Source organism: Lepus europaeus, chromosome 6 (genome assembly GCF_033115175.1).
Source record: "Lepus europaeus isolate LE1 chromosome 6, mLepTim1.pri, whole genome shotgun sequence".
Classification (NCBI taxonomy): Eukaryota; Metazoa; Chordata; class Mammalia; order Lagomorpha; family Leporidae; genus Lepus; species Lepus europaeus.
The window spans coordinates 131,653,436-131,666,964 of NC_084832.1; positions in this window are offsets into that span (position 1 = coordinate 131,653,436).

A 13,529-nucleotide genomic window follows, 5' to 3' on the forward strand; every position below is an offset into this window, starting at 1 on the left:
GTGTTTATTTGAAAGGCAGAGTTACAGAGAGGCAGATGCAGAAAGGGAGAGAGGGAGAGAGAGAGAGGTCTTCCATTTGCTGGTTCACTCCTAAAATGGTCACAACAGGTGTAGCTGTGCCAGTCTGAAGCCAGGAGCCAGGAGCTTCTTCTAGGTCTTCCACATGGGTGCAGGAGCCCAAGGACTTGGGCCATCTTCTACTGTTTTCCCAGGCCATAGCAGAGAGCTGGATCAAAAGTGGAGCAGCTAGGACTCAAACTGGCACCCAAATGGGTTGTGGGCACTACAGATAGCAGCATTACCTGCTACGCCACAGCACTGGCCCCTGTCTTGTGTATTTGCAACTCTAGTAAATAATGTCAACGGTTTTCCAAAGTAGATTTATCAATTTACACTCAAATTAATAGCTTATGATAATTTCTTGATCTTCCCGAAGATTGTCAACGTGATAAAACAATCACAATTCCTTCCTCAGCTGTGTTTTATCAAATGTCTGTTTACTGTGAAAATAATCTCTTTTCTTACTGTTTGACTTTTCAGATTTAAATAGACTTGTAAATACCTGTTTGAAGAATCATGAAGTCATGAAATACAAGAATACTGGTCGTATCTGTTTTTTATTAATGACATGTCCAGTTGGAGTTGATGAGTAATGTTCTTAAATAGCACAGTTCAAAGACCAGGAGTCAGCATGGACTGGTGTGTACACACACACATACACACACACACATGGAGTGGTGCAAAAGAAACAGACTGAAGTTAGAAAGGGTAAAAAAAAGATAAGCCGTGTGACATCTTGCTTTCTCCTCCTTTTTGGGGGACTTTTTTTGAGCCTTTTTTCTTCACATTGTAACTTCCATGTCTCTTAGGTCTTGTATGTTTTCTCGCTTTGCATCTCTGTGGTGACTTATTTTTAGTGTTTTGGGTTTATGTGCGGTTCACAGATCACCCCGGGCTTTCCTCCAAGCCTTGTCAATGACGTGTTTACAAACTGGGCTGTCCCCTTTGCCGGGGCAAGTGCGAGCCTCCTGTGCATGTGAATGGGACACTCTGAGCCACTGCCCTCTCTGGGAGGCCTGCTGCTGGGCTGGCCACTGCCCCACACACGTGGCCTGACCTGTGTGCAGGGCTCTGAAGAGGAGATCGCCAGTGTGCATGGACATTTCCGCCAAACCATGGGGCCTTTCAGGAGAGCGACAGGGAGGGACGCTGACAGCGCAGTTTTCTCGTTCTCCAGGTGGCTCTCATTGTTCTGTGATCCATGCAGTGCATACTTGTGGAAGATCCTACCGCTAAACCGAGACGCTAGCGTTACACTGCTTCATTAAACACGGTGACTGTGCTGTGCTTCTCTGAGCTGTTCCCACAAGCAAGGTGTGTTCCCCTACTCTGAGTTCTGTGCATTTTCTTTCCCATCAGTGTTTAGCAACAAGTGACCTGAGAATGCTGTTAGTTCATTGCTTTTTATTCTACCTCACTATAAAACAGCAAACAGTAGATCAGAGAGCTCAGTCTCCAGGACCAAACTCCAATCCATTCAGCCTTGGGCAGAGCCTTTTGTAAACCTTGTGCTGGATTTTAAAAAATTGATAAAGGCAGTCTTCTTAAGAATTTGTTTTGTTTGATACTGTTTTGTATCATAGATGTGAGGTCTTAGAGGTGTAGAGCACATATATAGGTATGTTGAATCAAGCAATGTTAAAGTTTATTGGTGGAACTAAATATTTTCATCTTCCTATTATAAAAATGTGAATGCCATGAGACAGAGAAAGGCTGAGGATTGCAGGGGCTAAGGAGACGTGAAAGCTCGAAGCCGAGGTCACCTCAGTACATCTGGGACCAGAAAGATGCTATCAAGGGCACTATCAGGAAAACTGGTGAAAACGAAGTAAGCACTAAAGGCTAGGAGACAGTGTGATAAAACGCTTAACTCTGTTATTAGATAACAGATGCCAGACCTGGGGCAGCTGGAGGGGAGAGAGTAGATGTAAACACGTGTGATGAAAGCCAAACTGAGTGCTGGGTACCAGGCTGAAGCCGGGAGCCTGGAGCAGTCTCTGGGTCTCCGTGTGTGTCAGGGGCCCACAAACTCGGAATGACTTCTGCTTTCCCAAGTGTGTGAGCAGGGAGCTGGATCACTAAATCACAGTGCTGCCCCCTGGCAAATATTTAAATAAACTTCCACAAGTCTTCCCAGAACCTGAAGAGAGTACTTCCCAGTTTATGGTAAGAGGCTAGTGTTGCCATTTCAAAACCTGACAAAGATACCCAGGAAAGAGAACTATAAACCATATAGATGTGGAAATCCTCAAGAAAACACTAGTGGCTGGTGCCGCGGCTCAATAGGCTAATCCTCCGCCTGCAGCGCCGGCACACCTGGTTCTAGTCCTGGTCGGGGCGCCGGATTCTGTCCCGGTTGCCCCTCTTCCAGGCCAGCTCTCTGCTGTGGCCCGGGAGTGCAGTGGAGGATGGCCCAAGTGCTTGGGCCCTGCACCCCATGGGAGACCAGGAGAAGCACCTGGCTCCTGCCTTGGGATCAGTGCGGTGCCCCGGCTGCAGCGGCCATTGGAGGGTAAACCAATGGCCAAGGAAGACCTTTCTCTCTGTCTCTCTCTCACTGTCTACTCTGCCTGTCCAAAAAAAAAAAAAACTAGCAGAACAAATTGAACAATATGTGGGAATTATTCATGTTCACCAGGCAGAATGGATCCCAGCAGTGATCCCAGGGTTGGTTTACCACGTGAGAATAATCCATGTCATATGCCTTATTAAAATACGAAACAAAAAAAAACCTCAGTAGATGCAGAAAAAGAATTCTATGAAAGGTGATACTCATGATACTAAAAGAATACCAGGAAACTAAGAATGGAAAGGAATTTTCTTAAAATGATGAAGAAACGGAGAAATTGGAACCATAACAGCACTGGTGGGGTAGCAGAATGAAGCAGGTGTTTGTGAAATAGCCAGACGTCCTTGAGTGTCCAGTACAGAGTCACCATAATCCCTGCTACTTCAGTCCGTTCACAGTGCCAGGAGAATGGAAAACACATGACCACACAGTGTCCACAGCAGCATTGTTCATAATAGCCCCAAAGTGGTTCATGTACAAGGCTGGTGTGGTTCACACAAGGCTGGTGTGGTTCACGTACAAGGCTGGTGTGGTTCATGAACGTGGCTGGTGTTCATGTACAAGGCTGGTGTGGTTCACGTACAAGGCTGGTGTGGTTCACGTACAAGGTTAGTGTGGTTCACATACATGGCTGGTGTGGTCATGTATGTGCCTGGTGTTCATGTACAAGGCTAATGTGATTCATGTACAGGCTGGTGTGGTTCACATACATGACTGGTTTGGTTCACGTACATGGCTCGTGTGGTTCACGTACATGTGGTTCATGTACAAGGCTGGTGTGGTTCACCTAGAAGGCTGATGTAATTCATGTACATGGCTGGTGTTCATGTACAAGATTGCTGTGGTTCATGTACAAGGCTGGTGTGATTACCATGTCGGGAATTCTCCCCTCCCCCACAGAAGGCTGGCTGGGCCCTTCGGTTGTTGGGGCCAAGCCTTCAGGGCACTTGCGTTTTCCACTGGCTGTTCGCAGAGGAAGGCCGGTGCCCGCATGTGGGGAACAGGGTGGCTGTGCGCGTGGTGTGAAGACACCACGTGGGTGCGATGAGGCAGGCAGTGGCCCTGTGAGCATCGGGGTTCTGACAGCTCAGCCCAGCTGTGTGACCTCACGCGGAGAGGATGCTTCTGGTGGGAGAGTATCATTTTCCAGGAACAGCAGCCCTTAGCAAGGCACTCAGTGTTCTCTCGGTTGACGGGAAAGAGGCTGGCAGAGAGGGCTGATCCGTGCCCTGTGCCGGGTTTGCTTCCCTTCTCTGGCATCAGGAAGCCTAGGAAAATGACCACACTGTGTAGAAAGAGCGACTGTCCCTGTGTGTCAGCACTTGCTGTGCTTTTGTGTTCTCGCTTCTGTAGTGCGGCCTTGTGGGCACTGTTCAGAAGCCACTCCACTGTCAGAGTGAAGGGGAGATTGCAACACCTGCTGTCTCCAGCAGCCAGCGCCTTTTCCTTCTGCTGCAGCCTCTATCCCACAGACAAGGCAGCTGCTAACTCACATGGACCAGTGGTCATTTCTGGACACGATATTGTCAGAAGCAGTTTGGGCTAATATTTGTCCTCACAGGAAAAGAGTTGAGCCCAGGTTATTTTTAAGAGGGACTTGGTTAGCTGCGTTTTTACAGAAGGGGTCACAGCTCTGGGGCTGTAGAGCACAGTACCAGGTGGGTGGTTCTCAGGAAGGCTGGTGGGGGAGGTGTGGCTGTGGTGAGCTGCACCGCACTCCGCCCAGTGACCCTGGGTCACAGCACTGACCGGGGATTCCGAGTGTCAGTGTGTTACTGTAGTAGATGTGGAAGTAGACACCCATCCTCACAAGGTTGGGGAAGTGGCACCAGTCTTGTGTATTTTACCTTTTTTCTTATGTTGAATTTTCAAGATACTTGTTATGTCTTTTAAAAGGTCTGTATTTGAAAGGCAGAGCAACAGAGAGAAAGAGAGAGGGAGAGGCAGAGGAAGAGAGAGACAGAGACCTTCTGTCCACTGGTTCACTCTCTGAAGCCTCCCAACAGCCTGGGCTGGACCACGCTAAAGCCAGGAGTAAGGAACCCCATCTAGGTCTCCCCGAAGGGTGGCAGGGCCCAGGTAACTAAACCATCTTCTGCTATCCCAGGTGCATTAGCAGGGAGCTGGGTGGGAAGTGGAACAGTTGGGACTGGAACTGGTGTGCTGATTGGGGATGCGGCACCGCGGGCTGTGGCTTAACCCATGACACCACACACTGGGTTCTCAAGATCACTTCTGACCTCTGCTAAGGAAGGGGTTGGGATCATTTTCACTGCAATGATGCTGAGTTAAGACGTGGAAAAGCCATTGTGCAGAAAAGGTCAAATGGAAAGTTTATTAATAACCAGTCTGAGTGGCTGCTTGGACGGGAGCTCAGAAGACAATACAGATAAATAACACCCTGAGACATGTGAATGCTCCAGAGGCAACTTGAGAAGCCATCAGTGGTACAGCCGCCACTCCGGGGCGCCTGTGTGTCTGTACAGAGCAGGCATGACCAAGGCTCACAGGGTCTGTGGGCAGATGGTTAGAATGACCGCCAGAGCTCCGGGGCACCTGTGTGTCTGTATAGAACAGACACCAGCATGGCTCACGGGGCCTGTGGGCAGATTGTCAGAATGACCGCCAGAGCTCTGGGGCACCTGTGCGTCCGTACAGAAGAGACACCAGCATGGCTCACGGGGCCTGTGGGCAGATTGTCAGAATGACCGCCAGAGCTCTGGGGCACCTGTGCGTCCGTACAGAAGAGACACCAGCATGGCTCACGGGGCCTGTGGGCAGATTGTCAGAATGACCGCCAGAGCTCTGGGGCACCTGTGCGTCCGTACAGAAGAGACACCAGCATGGCTCACGGGGCCTGTGGGCAGATTGTCAGAATGACCGCCAGAGCTCTGGGGCACCTGTGCGTCCGTACAGAAGAGACACCAGCATGGCTCACGGGGCCTGTGGGCAGATTGTCAGAATGACCGCCAGAGCTCTGGGGCACCTGTGCGTCCGTACAGAAGAGACACCAGCATGGCTCACGGGGCCTGTGGGCAGATTGTCAGAATGACCGCCAGAGCTCTGGGGCACCTGTGCGTCCGTACAGAAGAGACACCAGCATGGCTCACGGGGCCTGTGGGCAGATTGTCAGAATGACCGCCAGAGCTCTGGGGCACCTGTGCGTCCGTACAGAAGAGACACCAGCATGGCTCACGGGGCCTGTGGGCAGATTGTCAGAATGACCGCCAGAGCTCTGGGGCACCTGTGCGTCCGTACAGAAGAGACACCAGCATGGCTCACGGGGCCTGTGGGCAGATTGTCAGAATGACCGCCAGAGCTCTGGGGCACCTGTGCGTCCGTACAGAAGAGACACCAGCATGGCTCACGGGGCCTGTGGGCAGATTGTCAGAATGACCGCCAGAGCTCTGGGGCACCTGTGCGTCCGTACAGAAGAGACACCAGCATGGCTCACGGGGCCTGTGGGCAGATTGTCAGAATGACCGCCAGAGCTCTGGGGCACCTGTGCGTCCGTACAGAAGAGACACCAGCATGGCTCACGGGGCCTGTGGGCAGATTGTCAGAATGACCGCCAGAGCTCTGGGGCACCTGTGCGTCCGTACAGAAGAGACACCAGCATGGCTCACGGGGCCTGTGGGCAGATTGTCAGAATGACCGCCAGAGCTCTGGGGCACCTGTGCGTCCGTACAGAAGAGACACCAGCATGGCTCACGGGGCCTGTGGGCAGATTGTCAGAATGACCGCCAGAGCTCTGGGGCACCTGTGCGTCCGTACAGAAGAGACACCAGCATGGCTCACGGGGCCTGTGGGCAGATTGTCAGAATGACCGCCAGAGCTCTGGGGCACCTGTGCGTCCGTACAGAAGAGACACCAGCATGGCTCACGGGGCCTGTGGGCAGATTGTCAGAATGACCGCCAGAGCTCCGGGGCACCTGTGCGTCCGTACAGAAGAGACACCAGCATGGCTCACGGGGCCTGTGGGCAGATTGTCAGAATGACCGCCAGAGCTCTGGGGCACCTGTGCGTCCGTACAGAAGAGACACCAGCATGGCTCACGGGGCCTGTGGGCAGATTGTCAGAATGACCGCCAGAGCTCTGGGGCACCTGTGCGTCCGTACAGAAGAGACACCAGCATGGCTCACGGGGCCTGTGGGCAGATTGTCAGAATGACCGCCAGAGCTCTGGGGCACCTGTGCGTCCGTACAGAAGAGACACCAGCATGGCTCACGGGGCCTGTGGGCAGATTGTCAGAATGACCACCAGAGCTCCGGGGCACCTGTGTGTCTGTACAGAAGAGACACCAGCATGGCTCACGGGGCCTGTGGGCAGATTGTCAGAATGACCGCCAGAGCTCTGGGGCACCTGTGTGTCTGTACAGAAGAGACACCAGCATGGCTCACGGGGCCTGTGGGCAGATTGTCAGAATGACCGCCAGAGCTCCGGGGCACCTGTGTGTCTGTACAGAAGAGACACCAGCATGGCTCACGGGGCCTGTGGGCAGATTGTTCTTCCATGCTGTGCAACTACATCTTTACAGTGTGATGTTGCAAAGCCTCTCTTCCAGGGGGTGAGCTGTACCACCCTTCAAATAAGGGGCAGTCGCGATACCTTGGCCACTTAAGAGACTAAGGCTTTGGGGCTTGCTTCTTGCTGAATACCTTAGAACCCCACGACAGCCCCAGGTGGACATCCCAAGCTAGCCCATGGAAAGGTAGAACGGGGAGCCCTGGCCAGTGGCCTGGCAGCCTCCAGACTTGGGTGAGGTCGTCCACGATCACCTACTCAACCTCAAGTGCGTCAACTTTTCATAGACACAGCCAGCCAGGAAAGATCAGATAACCTTGGCCAGGCCCAAGGCAGCTGTCGGGTTGATTCATCCAACCGTGAGCTAAATCACGGGGATTAAAATGTTCCCACACTGAGTGCTTCTCTGTGGCTGGATAGTCACCCCCAGAACTAACAGATGAAAACATCCAGACATTGGCACCTGCCTTCTCTAGGTAGGGACCCAGGTACAGGAAGTGTGGGAGGCTTTGTCTCAAGGCTCACATCACAAGGCTGATGTGAAGGTGCCGGCTGAAAGCCGTGGTCATCTCAGAACTTGACCGAGAGAGGACACTTGCCAGGCTCACTCAAGTGGCCTCTGCTAGACCTCAGGTTCTCTGGGCTGTCAGCCAGAGGTGTCACTGCTGGGTATGGGGGCCTCTCCCCAGGGCTACTTCCAGGATGGCAGCTGGCTGTCCTCAGTGTGAGACCCGAGCAGGAGGAGATGGGAGAACCCCCCCAGGGCCGGGGAGACTTTTAAGGCCTGCGCTTGGAAGTGACATCTACCACATACGTGTGTCAGCAGTGAGTCACCAGGTCCAGTCCGTATTCTGTGGGGGGGGGTGTAGGGTGGTGCACTGGGGGCTGCTCGCCTCTTGTACGCTCAGAACAGACTGGGCTTCTTGTAGCCACGGAAACACCATATCCATTCTACACTCACTCACGAGGTCGCTACAGCTTGCCTTTTTTTGCAAGCCCAACCAATCACGATCAGCCCCTCACTTGTGCAAATCAGTCAGGAATGCGTTTACTGTAGATGTGCACCCTCTGAGTGCCAACCATTGACCTGGTCTCAGCCGCGTCACACCCAGAAGCGGTGATGCCGGCCCACTCATGGTGCATGTTCAGTCCTGACCCCACCCGCTCTGCCGAGTCAGCCACCACCCTGGCTTTCTCTCCACTTCTTGGAGATGCTCACAATTCAGGAGATGCTGAGGTTCCAGCCGCCACAGCTGTGGATCCCCAGATCCATCACAAGTCCTGTGGGTAGAGCCCTGACTCACTGGCATGGAGACGGGAACCTGGAGCCCGCAGTCTTCTGGGAGCTGCCGGTGTCGGGAGTTGAGGTTGGCTGTGCCTCGTCACACTGCCCTTTGCTGTTCCTGTTAACGTCCGGAATCTTCGGCGGCTCGGGTGAGTCTCGAGGATTCTGTCGCGTGTTCTGGGTGCTCAGCCTGCTTGAGTTTGTCTTGTTGCCCTGGGAATGGCACGGACTTCCACGTGGTGGGTCTGGAGGAGACTCGGGGCACAGGCCCTGGTTTGCTTCTGTGAGGTGTGATGGCTGTGGGTCTGTGCTGCGCCTGGGGCCCTTTCCTGTGCTTGCTGTCCTGCCCAGAGCTCCAGTGTGGTCATTCTGGTGTCCTGCGCTCGTCTTCACACTCAGGTTTGTTGCTGGCTGGCCCATTCCCAGAGCAGCTGCTCTGGATGCACCTTTGTTAGAAAGGAGGGCACACAGAGCCTGGTGTGGGGAAGCTGCAACGGCAGAGGCAAGCAGGCCGAGTCTTCCATCCAGGTACACAGTTCCAAGGATGGCTTCACAGGCGTGGGAAATCAGCCCACTGGAGACCACCTCCCCACCAGAGGCTGGACCCAGAGAGGAGGAGGGAAGCAGAAAGCAAGGTGTTTATTGGTTCATTGGCTCAAGAGTGGTGTCCAGCCAGTGGACGCAGGCACTGCCCTCAGAAGTCCAGCTCCGGGACCCCTGCCACCTCTGTGCCTTCCTGCAGCTCCTTGTTGGTTGAGAAGTTGGGAGGTGCAGCTTAAACGCGACGCAGCACCCAGGGTGGGTGCAGGGCAGCGGGGACAGTGTTGTGGGCAGATTCAGGGGGAGGCTACATTGTGGTGTCAGCAGGGCCTGCACAACTCCAGGAGCTGAGACGGGAGAGCATCTTGTGGTGAGATGCAAAGCAAACTTAGCCGCTGCTGGCTGGCTTGGGGGCTACTGCGACCCTCTTTACCTCCTGCTGAGGCTAGTATCGTGAGCACACAAAGGCTAAGTCTTCTCCGACAACGTGCCACGGTCACTTCTCGTGCAGCACAGGGTGGCTATGATCTGGTCTGAGCTGCTGAGGGTAGGGGACGGGGCCAAGGCTGTTAGGAGCCGTGGGGTTTGGGCTGAGTCCTGGGGTCTCACAGCCGTGCCCCTGTTTCTCCGTCTACAAGCTGAGCTGTAAGACCCCAAGGTGCTTGGAAGAACGCACGGCAGGAAGCCAGGGCCTTAGCCACTCAGCGCCCTGTGAGGCAGAAGTGAAGCCGTCTCAGTCTGGGCCGCTGAGGGGGTGAACCCACCCCTGGGCAGTGGTGGTCGGTGTTGAGGCTGTTGGTTTCTTCTAGCACAGAGGTGCACCCAGCTGACCCAGGACCCCAGGCCATGCCTGGGCTGCCAGGACAGGGGTGCTGGGAGGCCAGGCCGTCGGCTGTGGGCACTCTGGTGAGGTAAACATTGCTCCGTGCTCTCGGATCTGCACAGGGAGAGTCCACACTGCCTTCTGTGTCAGTGTCAAACTGTGCTGCTCTCAGGGTGTGCTCTGGAGTGTTTCTGCTTCCTATCCTGTCCATCTGTGAGTCTGCAGTGCTGCTGTGAGCGCCCGGGGCTCCCCAGAGAGATCAGAACCTGCTGGCCAGGGTGCAGGCCCTAGCAGGAGGGCTTTGTGGTTACCGCAGCTGGCACGGAGACCCTTCATTCTTCATTCCTGGTGTCAGGGGCTGCACTGAGCCACCCTGCCCAGGAGATGGGGCCCTGGGGACTGGGGGTGTGAACACCCACGGGCGGGTCCTGGGCAGTGGCTTTGTCTGCACACCTGAGTCGGCGAGCACTTGATTTAGAGTGCTCAGAGCAGGTCCAGAAGTGCGTGTCTGCCCTCTAAGGCGTCCACCCTCACACTGATGCCATAAGGGGGTGCAGTGGCAGGTGCTCGGGGCACACAGGCAGCCTCGCTGTGGGCCTGGGCCCAGGGCTCTGAGAGGGCCAGGTCAAAAACCCTGCCCCACCCTTGGCCCCTGGATCACACATTGCCCCAGTAAGTCTTGTACTAACGCTGGTTGTGAAGTTGTGGAGTCCAGCCTGCCACAGAGCCACAGCGTGTGTGCACACGTGTATACACGTAAATGTGGACACACAGGAACACACGTGTACATGCAGAAGCACATATGGAGCACACGTGTATACACGTAAATGTGGACACACAGGAACACACGTGTACATGCAGAAGCACATATGGAGCACACGTGTATACACGTAAATGTGGACACACAGGAACACACGTGTACATGCAGAAGCACATATGGAGCACACGTGTATACACGTAAATGTGGACGCACAGGAACACACGTGTACATGCAGAAGCACATATGGAGCACACATGTATACACGTAAATGTGGACACACAGGAACACACGTGTACATGCAGAAGCACATATGGAGCACACGTGTATACACGTAAATGTGGACACACAGGAACACGTGTACATGCAGAAGCACATATGGAGCACACATGTATACACGTAAATGGACACACAGGAACACGTGTACATGCAGAAGCACATATGGAGCACACGTGTATACACGTAAATGTGGACACACAGGAACACGTGTGTACATGCAGAAGCACATACGGACACATGCTCACAGACTCACACACTTGCATGCTCACACATGGTCACCTCCTAGTCTTCTCTTTGCTGACAGATGAGGCCTGGGTTTTAGCATTAGACGCCTGTACTTTTTCCTCCAGACCACAGGGACCCAGTGTTTCTCGTCCCAGGTTTTCGGAAGTCAGCGGTGTTAATTGCAGCTGCCTGTCTCTTGCTCAGAGCTCCGAAGGCCCCTTTTTCGTGGAACGGGCTGTGTCTCCTGCTTGCATGGAGAAGTATCTGGATTTGGATATTTTGGGTCTGGGGGTATTTGCATATGATCCATATCCACCTTGCACATCATTATATGCAGTATTTTAAATAGTTTTGTGCATGAAACAAAGCTTCATGGCATGGGATTTTTTTTTTTATTTTTATTTTTTTGACAGGCAGAGTTAGACAGTGAGAGAGACAGGGGAAGGAGAGAAAGGTCTTCCTTCTGTTGGTTCACCCCCCAAGTGACCTCTACAGCTAGCACTGCACTGATCCAAAGCCAGGAGCCAGGTGCTTCCTCCTGGTCTCCCATGTGGGTGCAGGGCCCAAGCTCTTGGGCCATCCTGCACTGCCTTCTGGGCCACAGCAGAGAGCTGGACTGGAAGAGGAGCAACCGGGATAGAATATGGCACCCTAACCAGGACTAGAACCTGGGGTGCCAGCACCACAGGTGGAGGATTAGCCTAGTGAGCCATGGCACCGGCCGGTATGGGATTTTCCACCTGTAGCGTCATGTTGGTGCCCAGAACGTTTCTGACTTTTTACTGATGCTATAAATGCCAACCCAGTCTCCTCTCCTTGCCTTTTGATTCTCTCAACTCAAAGGTGCCATTGAGGCCAGAGAAGCTAACATTCGCTGCATTCCCACCACTGTGGGCACCATGCAGTGGACATTCACACCCCAGTCTAACACGGTGGTCCCCGTTGCCAGAGAAGACCAGGCCCACCTGGCCAGTGACGGGCATGAGGGTACCTCCCCCAGAGCACTTGTGCCCTCCCGGCACTGGCCACACTTGAGACCAGGCCCGCCTGGCCAGTGACGGGCACGAGGGTACCTCCCCAGAGCACTTGTGCCCTCCTGGCACTGGCCACACTTGAGACCAGGCCTGCCTGGCCAGTGACGGGCACAAGGGTACCTCCCCAGAGCACTTGTGCCCTCCCAGCACTGGCCACACTTGAGACCAGGCCCGCCTGGCCAGTGACAGGCACGAGGGTACCTCCCCAGAGCACTTGTGCCCTCCCGGCACTGGCCACACTTGAGACCAGGCCCGCCTGGCCAGTGACAGGCACGAGGGTACCTCCCCCAGAACACTTGTGCCTTCCTGACACTGGCCCACACTTGAGACCAGGCCCGCCTGGCCAGTGACGGGCACGAGGGTACCTCCCCCAGAGCACTTGTGCCCTCAGGCCCGCCTGGCCAGTGACGGGCACGAGGGTACCTCCCCCAGAGCACTTGTGCCCTCCCGGCACTGGCCACACTTGAGACCAGGCCCGCCTGGCCAGCGACGGGCACGAGGGTACCTCCCCCAGAGCACTTGTGCCCTCAGGCCCGCCTGGCCAGTGACAGGCACGAGGGTACCTCCCCAGAGCACTTGTGCCCTCCCGGCACTGGCCACACTTGAGACCAGGCCCGCCTGGCCAGTGACAGGCATGAGGGTACCTCCCCCAGAGCACTTGGGCCCTCCCGGCACTGGCCACACTTGAGACCAGGCCCGCCTGGCCAGTGACGGCACGAGGGTACCTCCCCCAGAACACTTGTGCCCTCCTGACACTGGCCCACACTTGAGACCAGGCCCGCCTGGCCAGTGACGGGCACGAGGGTACCTCCCCCAGAGCACTTGTGCCCTCAGGCCCGCCTGGCCAGCGACGGGCATGAGGGTACCTCCCCCAGAGCACTTGTGCCCTCCCAGCACTGGCCACACTTGTGCTGCGTGCTCTTGGTGGGAGCCTGCAGCAGGCCCTCTGATCGCAGGAGTCGTGTCCCTGCCGTGCCCAGCCTCGGCCTCTGCACCTCAGTTAATAATTGCGTTTGTGTGATTGGGTGAGGCTGAGCAAGGGCCAGGGAGGCAGCCTCCGAGGAGGAGACAGGCCCTCTCCTGCAGCTCCAGCGCCTCTGCCAGTTCCCTCCACTGCTAGGCCTTGTGGGAGGAGGAAGTGCACTAAGCAAGCAGGTGCATACCTCAGCCAGCAGGAGATGCGGCTCCCGCGCTCAGACGTGACAAGGGCCCCACGTACGTGGCGTCAGCACCATGTGGCCTGCACACCTCGTGACGCCCGGGCATGCGGGAACCTGCCAGGGAACACAGACACCTCCGAGCCATCTGTGGCAGACCCTGGAGAACACCATTGACACAGCTCAGCTGGAGTATTGCCCGGCTCCACGTTTATCCTGTGCCATGTTGTCGCCAGACGTGTCTGCCCATGAGCCTGTGCCTGCTGGGTGTCTGTG